General features: G+C 37.5%; 1 pseudogene; it reads left to right on the top strand.

Annotated features, from left to right (window-relative positions):
• The first annotated feature begins 4,226 nt into the window (after positions 1 to 4,226).
• Positions 4,227 to 15,744, top strand: LOC120594280 (actin, cytoplasmic type 8-like; annotated as a pseudogene).
• The last annotated feature ends 283 nt before the right edge of the window (positions 15,745 to 16,027 follow it).

The following is a 16,027-nucleotide window of genomic DNA, read 5'->3' as shown; positions in this document are numbered from 1 at the left end:
TGGCAGAATGGATTTTAAAAATATAATCAAAGTATATGCTATATCCAAGAGACTGATTTTGGAGCCAAAGATTCAAATAGATCAAAAGTGAAAGGATGGAAATAGATATTCCATGCAAATAGAAACCAAAAGAGAACTGGCTGGGGTGGCTATTCAAATATCAGACAAAACAGTTTTTGAGTAAAAAACTATCACAAGAGACAAGGGACATTATATATTGATCAAGAAGATATAAAAATTATAAACATGTATATACCAAACCGTAGAGCCATAAAATATATAAAGCAACATTGACATATTTGATAGAAAAAAATAGTTAATTCTACAATAATGGTTGCAGAATTCAATACTTAACTTTCAATAATGGATAGAACAACTAGCTAGAAGATCAATAACTAGCTAGAAGATCAATAAGGAAAAAGTAGATGACCACAATAAACCAACTAGAATAAACCAACTAGAACATCTGAAGAACACTCTACCCAACATCTACAGAAAACACATTCTTCCCAAGTGGACATGGAACATTCTGCAGCATAGATTATATGTTAGACCATAAAACAAGTCTCAATAAATTTTAAGCAATTAAAACTATACAAAGTATTTTCTCTGACCACAATGGTATGAATATAGAAATCGATAACATAAGGAAAATGAAAAATTCACACATGTAGAATCACAAACGAGCAATAGCTCAAAGAAAAAAATCACAATGAAACATAAAAATACTTGAGATGAATGAAAGAAAAAAAATAATATACCAAAACACATGGGATATAGTGAAGGCAGGGCTCTAAAGGAAATTTATAGCTATAAATGCACACATTAGAAAAGAAAAAAAATCTCAAATCAAAACCTAAATTTACACCTTGAGGAACTAGAAAAAGAAGAGCAAAATAAACTCAAAACTAGAAGAGAGAAGAAAAAAATAAATATTAGAGCAGAGACAAATAAAAAAGAGAATTTTTTAAATGGCAATTCAGTGAAACCAAAAGTTTGTTCTTTTAAGTGATCAGTAGAAATGACAAACCATTAGACTGACAAAGAAAAAGAGAGAAGATACAAATAACAAAAACAAAATATGAAAGTGGGGACATACCACTGACCTTATATAATTGAAAGGATTGTAAGAGAATATTGTGAACAATTGTATGCCAGCAAACTAGACAAGCTAGATGAAATAGACAAATTCCTAGAGGCACAAAATCTATCAAAACTGAGTCACAAATAGACAATCTGAATAACCCTATAATTAATAAGGAGATTGAATCAGTAATCAAAAATCTCCTGACAAAGACCTGGACCTGATGGCTTTGCTGGAGAATTATACCAAACTTTTGAAGAACTAACACCAATTCTTCTCAAACTACTCAAGAAAATTGAAGACAAAGGAACACTTCCTAACTCATTCTATAAGGCCAGCATTGCCATGATACTGAAACCAGACAAAGACACCACAAGAAAATAAAACCACAGACCAATATCCCTTATTAATATTAATGTAAAAATCCTCAAGAAAATACAAGGAAACTAAATTTAGCAGCATATTAAAAGGATTATACACCATGACTGAGTAAGATTTATTCCTGGAAGGCAAAGATGATTCAACATACAAAAACCAATCAGTATAATACACCACATTAACAGAATGAAGGAAAATTACATGATCATCTCTGTTGATGAAGAAAAAGCTGAGCCCAGTCAAAATTGCTGACCCACGAAAGAAGCATTAAAAAATAAATCTAAAAACATATGATATCAAGCGAAAAAGATATACTGTCAAAGAATAGGTACAATATTCAAGCAAGGCTCAAAGCATGGAAACAACACCATACATTGTTTCCACTAAATATTACCTACATGTAATAAAATGATTTAAAACAGTCTCAGAAATTAAACACACTAAATACAGCAGAAGAGGTGGGCAATAATGTTTTAGCTCTTCAAAAGCTACGTCTGTCAGATTGCTGAAGCTGGGTGATGGGATATTGGGCACATTATACTATTCTCTCCACTTTGGATTATGTTTGAAAATTTTGATGATAAAAAGTTATTATACAAAACAATTGTTTAAAACAACTTCTGAGACAATTGGGGAAATCCGATAATGGGCTGGGTAGGAGACAATATTAAGAAATCTTCACAAATTTTGTTAGGTACTATAATGGCATGATAGTCATGTAAAAAAATTGCCATCTCAGTGATGCATACCAAAATATTTACTACTGAAGCTGCTTAATATCTAGGATTTTCTTTAAAATATTCTAGCAGTATATTTTTTAAAAAGGAGGTGGAGGGGGATAGATGAAAAATAGATTGACAAAATGTCGATTGCTCCTAGGCTATAAACCTGTACAGCATGTTACTGTACTGAATACTATAGGCAACTGTAACACAATGGTAAGTATTCGTATTTCTAAACAGAAAAGGTACAGTAAAAACATGGCATAAAAGACAGAGCACATACCAGGAATGGAGCTTGCAGGACTGGAGGTTGCTCTGGGTGAGTGAGTGAGTGAGTGGTGAGTGAATGTGGAGGCCTACGACATTACTGTGCATTGCTGTACACTTTATAAACACTGTACACGTAGGCTACACTAAATTTATTAAAATTTTTCTTTCTTCGATAATAAATTAACCTTAACTTACTGTAACCTTTTTACTTTACTGTATTAACTTTTTAATTTTTAATAATTTTTTACTCTTTTTAAATAACATTTAGCTTAAACACATTGTGCAGCTGTACAAAAATATTTTCTTTCTTTATATCCTTATTCTATTAAACTTTTTTCTGTTTCCAAAATTTTTAATTTTTTTACTTTTTAAACTTTTTTGTTAAAAACTAAGACACAAACACACACGCTAGCCTAGACCTACACAGGGTCAGGATCATCAATATCACTGTCTCCCACCTGCACATCTCGTCCCACTGGAAGGTCTTCAGGGGTGATAACACGCATGAAACTATCATTGCCTATGATTACAATGTCTTCTTCTGGAATACTTCCTGAAAGACCTGCCTGAGGCTCTTCTTGAGGAGGCGCGACTCTTTTCAGAAGTATGTCCATGGTGGTTTGCTTGTTGTTTTTGTTGTTTTCATCATAGATTTGCTTGCAAGCAGATAATGCATGATGAACATTCCTCTCTATTGATGAAAACCTTTCGATGTTGGGGTCCATGTTTTCAAACTTTCTAAGGAAACTATTGAGGTCTGCAAAAGCTTCTGCTAAACCCTTCACTGTGAATTTTCTTGGGGTTCTTTTCTGCAGTTTTCCTTTCTTTTGCCTCTTCTTCAGCTATGCGTTCCTGTTCCAGTTCTAACGACTCCTCATTAGTCAATTCCTCAGGAATCACGTATAGGAGCAACTCAAAGTCATCCTCATCCACACCCAAGTTAAAGTTATCTGCCATCTCAACGACAGCCTTGTTGATTTTTGCAATCCTTGCACTATGACTTTATGATGGCTATCATCACTAGACAACAGAATTTTTCAGCTCCATTATAATCTTATGGGCCCTCTGTCATATATGCAGTCCATCGCTGAGAAAAATATCATCATGCCACACATGACTATATTTTATTTTAGTGTATTTTTGCAGTTTTTCATAGTAAAAAGTTTTAATAGACTGAATTATATTACATTGTTTCATTGTTAAATTATATATTATATTGTTAAGATTTGAAAAGGCTAGAGGCAGGTACGCCATTATTCTTTATATTTTCCTCTACTCTTTTTTTTACATGTTTGAAGTGTTGTTTAATTTTTAAAAAGAAATTATTAGAAAGAAAATTCTACATCTTCCCCATTTTTCACAAATATCTCTGTAATACCACTCTTTAGAAGCTCATCAGAGGCCTACTAGTCTTGCAAAGTAGACTTTTTTGAAAGACTTTTATCTTAGAAATAAGTTGTATGTTCCAGAAAAACCTCAAGAACTGAGAATTCATTTCCAAACCAAAATGTACAAGAGTCAGGAGGCTCCTAAGTTTGTTTGCTCTTTGTATTTCCAAAGAGCAGTCATGCCCTTTTAATACAATGCGTTCTTTATCCCCCAAAGAATTCCTGCTGCTTGACATCTCGGTGGAACCCCCACGGTGCTCCGAAGTAGGGTAAGTAAAATATGCTCCCCTGGGAGAAAAAGTGCTTGTCCATTAGAAGTAATTTACCTCTTGGAGCCAAAATACACCATTTCATTGCCAGAAGATGACTGCTTTGTAAGTCAAAATGAGGATGGAGGGGAAGCGGGAGATAGAATTTGCCAAGGTAATGAAGCAGGGAGGATGGTATAATAAAAAAGGACCAGACCTAGAACCAGCCCTACCACATACTAGCTGCACAGCCTTGGGAAATCCGTTTTATCATTTCTACATTTCAGAAATTATACTTGGTTTATATTAGTAGTCTTCAACACAGACTGTACAACAGAATTTCTGGAGAGCTTTTTAAAAATTCCAATGCCCAGGTCCCACCCCAGTCAAATATCTTTGGTAAGGACAATCTTTATTTTTGAAGCTCTTATTGTCTTTATTTTTAGTTTTTTAATTAAAGTATACTTGACATACAATATTATATTAGTTTCAGGTGAACAAGTGATTCTACATTTATATACCTTATGCTGTGATCACCACGATAAGTCTAGTATCTATCTGTTGCCATACAAAGTTATTATGATATTATTGACTATATTCCCTGTGCTGTACATTATATCCCAGTGACTTATTTATTTTATGACTGGAAGTTTATACCTCTTATTCCCCTTCACGTTTTTCACCCATCTTCTACCCCCTGCCCTCTAGCAACCATCTGTTTGTTCTCTGTATCTATGAATCTGTTTCTGTTTTATTTTGTTTGTTCATTTATTTTGGTTTTAAGGTTCCACATATAAGTGAAATCATATGGCATCTGTCTTTCTCTTTCTGACTTATTTCATTTAGCATAATACCTTTTAGTATTATGGAAAGTAAATATATATATTTAAGTATATAGTATATATAAATACATGTAAATATGTACATAGTTATATTTACACATATAAATAAATATCTATTCATCTATCAATAGACACCTAAGTTGCTTCCATATTTTGGCTATTGTAAATAATTCTGCAAAGGACATAGGGATGCATGTATGTTTTGAAATTAGTGATTTGGGTTTCTTTGAATAAATGCCCAGAAGTGAGATTACGGGGTCATATGGTAGTTCTATTTTTAATTTTTTGAGGAAACGCCATACCATTTTCTATAGTGGCTGCATCAATTTACAGTCCCACCAACAGCGCATGAGGGTTTCCATTTCTCCACATTCTCACCAACACTTATTTGTTGACTTTTTGATAATAGTCATTCTAATAGGTGTGAGGTAATGTCTCATTATAATTTTGATTTTCATTTCCCTGATGATTAGTGATGTTGAGCATCTTTTCATGTCTGTTGGCCAATTGTATGTCTTCTTTGGAGAAATGTCTATTTAGGTCTTTGGCTCATTTTTTAATAGGATTGTTTGTTTGATGTTGAGCTGTATGAGTTCTTTATATATTTTGGATATTAACCTCTTATTGGGTATGTCATTTGCAAATATCTTGTTCCATTCAGTAGGTTGTCTTTTTGTTTTATTAATGGTTTCCTTTGCTGTACAAAGTTTTTTAGTTTGACATAGTTCCATTTGTTTATTTTTGCTTTTGTTGCCCTAGGTAAGAACCATTCTTAACAATCCTCAGCTGGTTCTAATGTGCAGCCAGGGTTGCAGCCTACTTACTGGTTTAGATCTCTAAAGTCTCCTCCAGCTTATCACTCTACCTGGATGCACCTTTACGAAACTATGATAGCTATAGCTTTTGCCTTTCTAGCGTGCTTACCCCACACCCTCTTCCAGTAATAACCACCTTCTGCTGGAGAACATGTTCCAAATGGTTCTGTGGGGCTAATACCTTGTTCATCTTATACTGAGAATTTTCTAATTATTGTTACATTAAATACAATACATGTCATTAAAGAGAATCAAGCAATGATTACAGCTATGTCCAATAAACACCTGAAAGTCTTAAGGGCCCACAGGCTGAAGAACCCAAATAAAACATCCTGAAATCACTGTGTATTCTTAGAATTCAGTAAAAGATATAGTCAGTGATCAAATCCCTAAGACTCTACAAAGTTCTATTTATTCAATGACCCACTCCACTAAACCCCTATACTTTATTCTGTTAAAGATAATTTACAGAGTGGGTTTTTGAACCCAGAAAATCTGAATCAAGAGACTATAACTCTTAACTACAAACTCATATCATCCCAGAATAAACAGCAGGGCATGCTATTTATTAATTGTCTCGTGATTAATAGATGGGGAAGATAAACCTTTCACAATTGTCACTGGTGATGCAAAAAAAATTTAGCTATTCTCCTCAATTTAACAGATTACATTTCAAATAATCATTTTAAAAAATCCATGTTGCCATTTGGATATTCCTTTATTTTAATAAGTAGGGAAAGTTCATGTTTAAGTCAATTGTTCCCAGGTCAATTCTGTCTAAAAGGCTTAATCTATTTGCAACCAATTTATCTTCCCAGTCCAGACAACTTATTGATCACTATTTTGACTTAATTTCTCTCTTTCCTTCTGACCACCTGGGTAAATACTTGAGACAAGGAGCTAGGAACTACATCAGATGCTATAATTATCTACAGAACTACAATGCTCCTAAAATGCTTTAAAAAAAAAAACAGACCAGAGCTACATTGTTTATTTAAAATTGGAAGTTATCTGAAAGGTACATAAAACTATGCATAACTAGACATTTTTTTATTGACTACTCACACCAAAGGAGACTTGAGGGAACTGTTACTTCAGAATTGGCCTATAATAGATGATTCTCTAGACACCTTCCCATATTTGTTTCCCCTTCAATTTCAATGTCATCTAATTCCTTCCATGTGCATATTAAAACTTGAGAAGAAGAAAACATTACAGAACTACTTGTGAAGGAGATCAGAACATGCCACCCCCAAAGATGCCACTTCGGCATAAGGATTATTTTGAGCTGAAGACAATGAAGAAAGAGTAGACACAGGAGGAACTCTCTGCCCTACCTCTTTCTGTCTAAAAGCAGGGCATAAATTTCCTTTTGTAAAGGTGATATAAATCTCCATTTGCAAAGGTGTTTCCCTCTCCTGGACCAGGAAGAGGAGAATGACTCCTCACATATAACAAACCTTACTGAATACCTCTTATCTACCATACATTTCCTAGTTGCCTTGCCACAATTTACCACACCCAGAAGCCCGAATCCCCATCTCCTGTCTAGTTACTTCTCCCCAATTTGTTGCCCTTTGTTAAGATAGGAGATAAGCCACAAATTATAACCACTTCTTTGTGTTACTCATCATTGAGTTCTCCCACATAGATGTATGTTGCATGCATAAGTCAACTATGTGTTTTTGTCCTGTTAATCTGAAATTTTTGTCAGATTAATTTGCAAACCCCATTTACCAATCCTAAGAGGTAGATGAAAAATTATTTTCCTCCCCTACACTGGATAAAGACACTCACACTGAAGTCAGGACAGAAATGTCCTGGGAGTACCAGCAGAAGGGTGGTAGGATAAGGGAAGAAAAAAGAAGCCAATACACTCGGTCCCAAAGTTCAAGAAAGAAGATGGAGCTCTCCTCAATTATTCCCTCAATCCTAGCCCTCGATTAACTCACCCTACCTAAAATTCTTCCATAACATTCTAGCCAAGCTCGATGTGCCTAATAGCTTTCATTTCCTGCATGCTGCTATGAAAAGATGTTCCCTTAGGTAAAAACATCAACAAATCTAATATTTTGTTGCCATAATCAGTAAAAAGAGTATGTACAGTCTTCCCAGGTTGGAAACTATCCTCATAAAACAAACCGTTTTATTTTTTTTTTTAAAAAAAAAAAACCTCTTTAAAGACTTCAAAATTGGGGACATAAATAAGCAATGATTTCAACCTTAAAATACAATGTATAAATTAAATCAACCTTAAAATTAAATTTAAAAACTAAAAGTACTCTTACTTTTTAAATTTTCCGCAGCTTTTTTTAAACAAAATTGACATATGGCATATATAATTTTAATGTATACAATGTGATGATTGACATGTATATACTGTGACATGTTTACCATGATAAGGTTAGTTATCTTTCACCTCATACAATTACCATTTCGTTATTTGTTATGGTGAGAACATTTAAGATTTACTCTCATAGCAATTTTCAAGTATACAATACAGTATTTTTAACTAAAATCACCATGTTGTACATTAGATTCATGAAGCTTATTCAACTTCTAATTAAAAATTTAAACCCTTTGACCAATATCTCTTCAATTCCTCCACCCTACCCCCTCCACCCCACCCCCCCTCTACCCTACCCCCTCATAGCCATCAGTCTACTCTTTCTATGAATTTGACATTTTTAGATTCCACATATAAGTGAGATCATACAGAGCTAGTCAGGACATAGCCTGAGTTACGATCCTTAAATCCTTTTTGGAAATTGTAGGATTATAAACTACAAAATAAATTTAGAATTTTGACTTATGTTCTTATTCTGAAGAATAATAGTTACAGTGTAGTATTGTGTCACAGACCATTCTCCCAAGGGCTGGTACCAAGTCTGACTGATCTTTATATTCCTAGCACCCGAAACAATGACTAGCACATGATAACCCCTCAAAAAATGCTTATAGGTGTTTAATTAATAGTGAATGAAGCAACTAACGAATTATTTAATCAAATAGGTATCTAGAAACTGTCCTGAACTATTTATTTCTCCTGTGCATTGTTTAAATTAAAACCACAGAGTTGGGGGTATCAGCGATTTTCTAAAGCAGACATCTGTCCCCAGCTGTGGCCCAGGAGGCAAGGAACATGTAAAATTTCTCCTTTGACAATCAGTCAGCATAATGTCAGGTGAGTCAGGGACCACTAGAGCAAATGATGACATGTTCAAATCACAGCCCAGCTCCAGGAAAGATGCAGTTGCTAAGAGTTCCTGGCTGACCTGAGCAGGCCCAGGAAGCCAAGGACAGCCCTAATCAAAACCTGCCAGACAGTATTCTCATCTGTCTGCCTCATGCTACTTGGAGCACTCCACACATCTCACCAGGACATGCGCTGAGATGCATGCTCCCAGGCCAAGAGCATGGTCCTGCTGAGATGCCCTGTATCTGCTCCTTAGAGCCAGACTCTTCGTGATTGCCAATGAGATCATTAACTGGCCTCTTACATTAATCCATGCTATTGAGATAACAGGAGAAAGTTTTAATGGACACCTAGTATCTTTCTTTCATCTCTCCACTGTCCCCAACATGTAGATTTGAACAGCTCTCTCTGCTCTAGGTATTACAAAGAACAGAAATGTCAGAGACAAGAAGAGCTACAAAAATATTCAGCCTGTTTGGGGCTAGTAATCCCGCTTCTGAGAATTTATAAAAAGGGAATATTTCAATAGGGAAAAAAGCTGTCAGCAGATTTTCATTGAAGTATTATATGTAATAGTAAAAATTTGTAGATAATCTAAATGTTATGTAATATGGAAACTATTTTATAATTTATGATATATCAGCTCAGTACACTACTCTAAGTTACTCACAATAATTATGAAGACAGTCTAAAAACGGAAACGTACAAAAGTTATAATTTAAAAGTAGAATACAAAATTGTGTCTCTGCTCTGATTGCCATCTGTTATAGTATTGTGAATATAAAGATTGGAAAAGAATATGAGATCAAATGACATTTGACGCTTTAGCAGTGTAGAATTATGAGTATTTTTTATTCAGAGAATCACCTGATACTGCTAATACTGAATAGTCAACAATGTGTAATCTCTGAATCTCAGTGTTACCATAACATCATTTTCTTTGTTTCAGTAAACACACCAATTAAAAACTAAAAGAAAAAAACTGTAAAGAAATTTTGAGATTGCTATTTTGAAATCTATTTTCACATCACAATCCCTAGAGGTGAAGTACTATGTCATTCAATTTTTAAGTCTCTGTATAATCCAGCACGGTGTTTCATACACATTGAGTGTTCCATAAATATTGTTGAATCAAAAAAAATGGAAGAGTTTCTCACCCCACTCCACAAAAGAATTTGCAAGAAAGTTGTGAAAAACAATCGCATTAAAAGAATTAATCTAACGGGTCTGTCTGAGTTGGATTTGTCCAGAAGCGGATTCAGGTATAATCATCTTCCTTTGGAGATGATTCCAGGAAGCTCTGGTAAGGGTGACAGAAAATGAGCCAGGGAAGAGAAAGAAGCCAATAAATGGTGCATTACTGACCAGGTTACCACTGTGGACAACTGAGGCTTAATCCTGCAGGGTACCTCTGAGACATACCATAGAACATGTCCTCAGAATTATCCTACCAAAAGTGAGGAAGCTGTGGAATTTATCCATCAACTTCTTACCTACCATTTACTGAAGGCTGATTCTAAGACATTCCCTTGCCCTGTATATGCAATGAGCATAATCCTACCAGAAAAACTCCATTGGCAGGAAAGCAAGTGTTCTTAGTGAGAAGCCAATTATTTGTGTTTACAGGAATCAGTAGTGTGTGTTGAGGGGGCTATAGGATAGAAGTGCTGACACAGGGGCTATATGGTAAATGCCAAATAGGCAGCTCAGACAGATCAGCCCTGTTAGATGGTAATCATAACCACTAAGTCAGAAGGCTCCTGGGATATGTGAATTTACTAACTCCACACCTAGTCCTTGATGGGTGCTCAGAAAATGTTAATGTCGATCCTCTCCTCAGTCAAGAATATGGAGAGCTTTGAAACTGCTATTCTATGAGTATCCTAACACTCTAAGTGGCAGAATGGAGAAGGCAGGGCATGAGTCAAGTCCTGGGGCAGAGTGTGTCAAGGGGTGCTCAGTGGATGAGAAGAAAATACAGTTAGTTAGAACAAGTCTCTTTGTGGCACCATTATTATCAATTTCAGTGAAATAGAGGAGAGGGAGAAAATAGGGCAAGCAGAAGAAATTGAGATTTCGGAGCAGACTGGGACCTCAAATTAAACTCCATCAGAAATGTTTGGAGAGATTTGTATTAAACTAGCTGTGTGAACTGTGATCCCTTTACATGTGAAGGGAAAATGACCTACCAAGGACAGAGAACAAAGGGGAGAAAGGAGTAGTGATGGTAGGAGGTGACAACCTCCTTAGTTTTTCCTGCTGAAAAGCTTGGGAAGTTCCTATTGACCCCAGCCCAGCCACCCACTCACATTTGAACCGACAGTCAGAAGGGGCTTGGCCACCAGCACTAGGGGCTTCTTCTCCAAAGCTCTGACAAGGCAGCAACCAATGTAAGGATTAGCTCTGCAGGGAGACCCAAATCACGGTCACTTCACAATGATCAGATCCTGCTGCCTCCACAGCAATCCCGGGGTTCATGTTGGGCAGGGAGAGAGGGGATGCAGGCTGCAGTGAGTCAGATTCTAAGGGAAAATACTTAGTAAGGAAGCTGTGGCAGCCTTCTTAATAGCCAGCTTCCTGAGCTGGAAGTGGCAATCACAGCCTTCTGGTTATGGATATTGTATTTCACCTACCCCTGAGAACAGCTGTTGCACCCCTTTTTTTCTTTTTTTTAAAGTGAATAACATTATATAAATTTCAAGTATACAACACCTGAAATTTGATACCTGTGTATTTTGTGCTCACAACCCAAAATCTAGTTTCCTTCTGTTACCATATATTTGACCCCACTTACCCAATTCACCCTACCACCATGTTCACTGCTTATATTTTTTATTTTTATTTTCTTCCCCCTCTTTTATTCCCCCTCCAACTTCCACCCCTGACCTATGTATGCTGCTGTTTTCCCCTTAAGAACTGGATCTCTGAAGATGGGGCATCTCCTCCCACATGCTCACGGCATGCACCCGGGGACGTACTCAGGGGGCCTGGCGCACCTGGGATATGGTCTGTGGCTCCGCCTGGGGCACAAACCCAGGACCTTCTGCGTGTAAAGCAGACATGCTAACCACTACACTATGGAGCCACTCCCATTGCTTGTATTTTTTAATTGGTTTTTTTTTCCCTTTCTGTTCTGTTTGTGGGTGTGTGCGCGCGCACGCATGCATGCGTGTTCAGAGACCAATGAAAGCATTTCAGGGACTCAGAAGAGTATGTTGTATCCTCCCTAATTCTAACTCTTGGTGATTCCTGATAATCTTCACTTGAGATGTAGTGGAAAGACCCTAGACATAGCATCAGCCTGGGCTCGACCCCTATTTCATCTGTGCTACTGCATTCTAGCAGTACCACTCCAAGCAAGTTAGTCCATTCTTCACCTATAAAACAGTGTTATCATGAGGCTTAGTGATTAACACTAAACTGGTCCCCATCATGTATCAGGCATTGCTCTAGCTGCTCATTCCTGTTGGGTATGAGTACTAATATTACTACCCGTTATACAGATGAAAAAATGAGGCACAGAGAGGGCATGCAACTTGTTCGGTGTCACATAGCTATTAAGTAGCAAATGTGAGGCTTGAACCCAGGCAACTCGGCACCAGGGCCTGCCCTTTTAATCACCATGCTCTACTATCTCCCAGGAGGTGAAAGTGCCTGGCGAATGCACAGGTGAGACTCCATATTTTTCTTTACTTTTGCATTTTGAAAGGTAACATGGTACGATGAAGAGAATGTGGGCTTTGGAGTCAGACTAACATGACTCCCATTTAATTGCTGTGTAATCTTGGGCAAATACATCATCTCTTTGAGCCTTAGTTTCCTAAAAGTCAGAGGGCTGTTAGGATATGTGAATTTACTGGTACCACACCTGGTACTTGATGAGTTCTCAGATAAATGTATGTAGAGCACTGAAATTCTCCTCTATGAGTATCCTAACACTCTAAGCTTTCTCTCTTGTAATAAATCAAAGGAGCAAACAAATAGGACAAATGAAAGCCATCATGCATAGTCTCAGGTTCTCTCTGAAAATTTCTTAGGATTTATCTTATTTTTCCTAAACATCTTTTCCTATGTTTAGGGAGATGTTTAGGGAGAGAAAAAATGTTTAGGGAGGAAAGATGTTTAGGGAGGTCCCCATCCCTAAATGTAATAAATGACACCAGATAAGACAGACCGGGCAGCAGCATCTTGTTAATATAATTAGCTGGTATTGTGCCAACTTCCCCTTTCTCTGACTAAAGCTACTGTAGTTGATTTAACCTCTGAAAAACTATGAAATGCTGCGTTATGATAGAGCATTTAAAATTTTTTTATCACAAATCCCAAATGCTTTAAGACAAATCTACTTCCTTCTTCCATCTTTGGGTAATAAAATTGTTATTCAAACCCTGGAAAAGCATGAATTTCCTCTCCTTGCCCCTTGCCTCTACCAAGACACCTTACCAATTAATATTCACTGTAAAGAGTGGGCCTATTGCAGTACTGCATCCAGAAAAGCTTTTTACCAAACTACTTTCTTGAAAGTGCAGCATCTTGCCATAAAGAAAATAACTCCCAAGATCTGTTTTCATAACCTCTATTAGAATACCAATTATAAGAGCAAATTTGTACTGACACAAACACCCTATAGGTTAAGTTGTTTACACCTTGCTAGAAATTATTATATAACCCAGATCAAATTTGTCAGATTTGAGATAAGAATCTAAAACTTAGGAGAGCAACAACATAGGTGGACCTAGAGGGTATTGTGCTAAGTGGAGTAAGTCAGAGAGAGGAAGACAAATGCCATATGATTTCATATACATCTAGAATCTAAAGAACAAAATAAACAAACAAAACAGAAACAAACTTATAGATACAGAGAACATTTTGATGGATGCCAGGTAAGAGTGGGGTTGGGCAGTGGGTGAAAAAGGTGAAGGGTTTACAAAGTATAAATTGATAGTTACAAAATAGTTATGGGGACGTGAAGTGCAGCATAGGGAATACAGTCAATAGTATTGTAATGACTATGCATGGTGTCAGATTGGGTACTAGATTTATCGGAGTGATCACTCCGTAAGTTATATAATAAAATGTCTAATCGCTATGTTGTACACGTGAAACTAACATAATACTGTATGCCAACTGTAATTGAAGAATAAAATTATTTTAAAAAGGAAAAAATAATAAATAAAACAGGAGAAATTAATGGGCGACATTTTCAACGTCTCCCTGAAACTCCCAAAGCTATATCTAAGGCAACTATAAAAATCCACAGAATTAATTTCATCCTCAAAATCAAAGCAGTTGCATTAATAATTAATTTAATAAATCTCAAAACCATCTCAACTGAGCCTACAAATCTAGCACAGATTGAGATCAAACCTGGCACGCAATTCAATTTTCCAAAGTATGAACCAAATGCTGATGGAGGGTTAAACAGTTGACCCACATATACCATCAGATTAAATATCATTTGCATCATCATCATCATCATCATCATCATCATCATCACATCGCCCTTTGCATGAGAAGTTGACACCTACTGACCCACTTTTAGTATAATTAGCTGGTATTGTGCTCTTCAAGGCTGTGCTCTTGAAATGTTTTGTTAGAGAGATAAGCTTGCTCCAGACATCTTCACTCAATTTCAATTCTGATCAACATTTTCAAGGACACTAGCAGGGTTAAGTGAGCAGTCTATGACCAAGAACTAGAAGAAAGACAACTATGACCCTGACCCCAAGAGCAGCTAAGCAGTTATGGTGAATCATGCAGAAACCAGCAACACAACTATCTCCTCAAGTATAACCTAAAGATGCTGAAAAAAACTGGATGAAAGATGTACTACTTTATCACTATTATTTCACAGTTGTGATTGGAACCATGTACTCCACCATGGGTTGTTCAGAATCACAGGATACTCACTGGCTGCACCCAGCTCACACTCTTCCTCTCACTGCTCCATTGTCTGTTCCTCCATGGCCTCCATAGCCACCACCTCTGTCAATTGCGATGGAAGAAATAGCTGCACTTGTCATCGACAATGGCTCTGCATGTGCAAAGCTGGCTGCTGGGGATGACGCCCCGGGCCATGTTCTCATCCATCAGTGGGTGCCCCCAACACCAGCGCATCATGGTGGGCACAAGGTAAAAGATTACAGGGGATGAGACCCAGAGAAAGCACAGCATCCTGACCCTCAAGTACCGTGTTAAGGACGACATCATTACGAATTGGGACAATATGGAGATCCAGCACCACACTTTTTACAACAAGCTGCGTGTGGCCCCCAAGGACCACCCCATGCTGCTGACTGAGGCCCCCCAAACCCCAAGGCCAACCACAAGATGACTCACAGCATGTTCAAGACCTTCTATACTCTAGCCACGTATGTGGCCATCCAGGCTGTGCTATCCTTTTACACCTCTTGCTACACCACTGGTACTGTTAAAGATTCTGGGGACAGGGTCACCCACACTGTGCCCATCTATGAGGGGTATATCCTTCCCACATCATCCTGCGTCTGGACCTGGCTAGTGATCACCATCAGCAACAAGCAGTTCTGGCATCCAGAGGCACTCTTCCAGCCCTCCTTCCTGGGTATGGAATCCTGCAGCATCCACAAGACCATATCCAACTCCATCACAAAGCATGACATTGACATCCAGAAGGACCTATATGCCAACACGGTGCTATCTGCTAGGGCCACCATGTACCCCAGCATTGTGGACAGGGCACAGAAGGAGATCATGGCCCTGGCCCCTGGCATGATAAAAATCAAGATCATCGCTCTGCCAGAACACAAGTATTCCGTGTAGATTGGGAGCTCCATCCTGGCCTTGCTGTCCACCTTCTAGCAGATGTGGATCAGCAAGCAGGAGCGATGGGTCAGGCCCCTCCACCACCCAATGCAAATGCTTCTAAATGGACCATGAGCAGATGCACAGTATTTGCTGCATGAGTCCATCAGAAGTATGAATTTTCCCTGGCAAATGTATATATACCTCATGCTAGCCTCATGAAACTGGAATAAGCCTTTAAAAGAAATTTTGTCCCTGAAGCTTGTATCTGACAGCAGCACTGAAATGCAGGCCTGGTAGC

Source organism: Pteropus medius, unplaced genomic scaffold, assembly GCF_902729225.1.
Source record: "Pteropus medius unplaced genomic scaffold, Ma_sr-lr_union100, whole genome shotgun sequence".
NCBI classification, from domain to species: Eukaryota; Metazoa; Chordata; class Mammalia; order Chiroptera; family Pteropodidae; genus Pteropus; species Pteropus medius.
The sequence above is the reverse complement of the archived record's forward strand: the minus strand, read 5'-3'. Positions and strand labels throughout refer to the sequence as shown.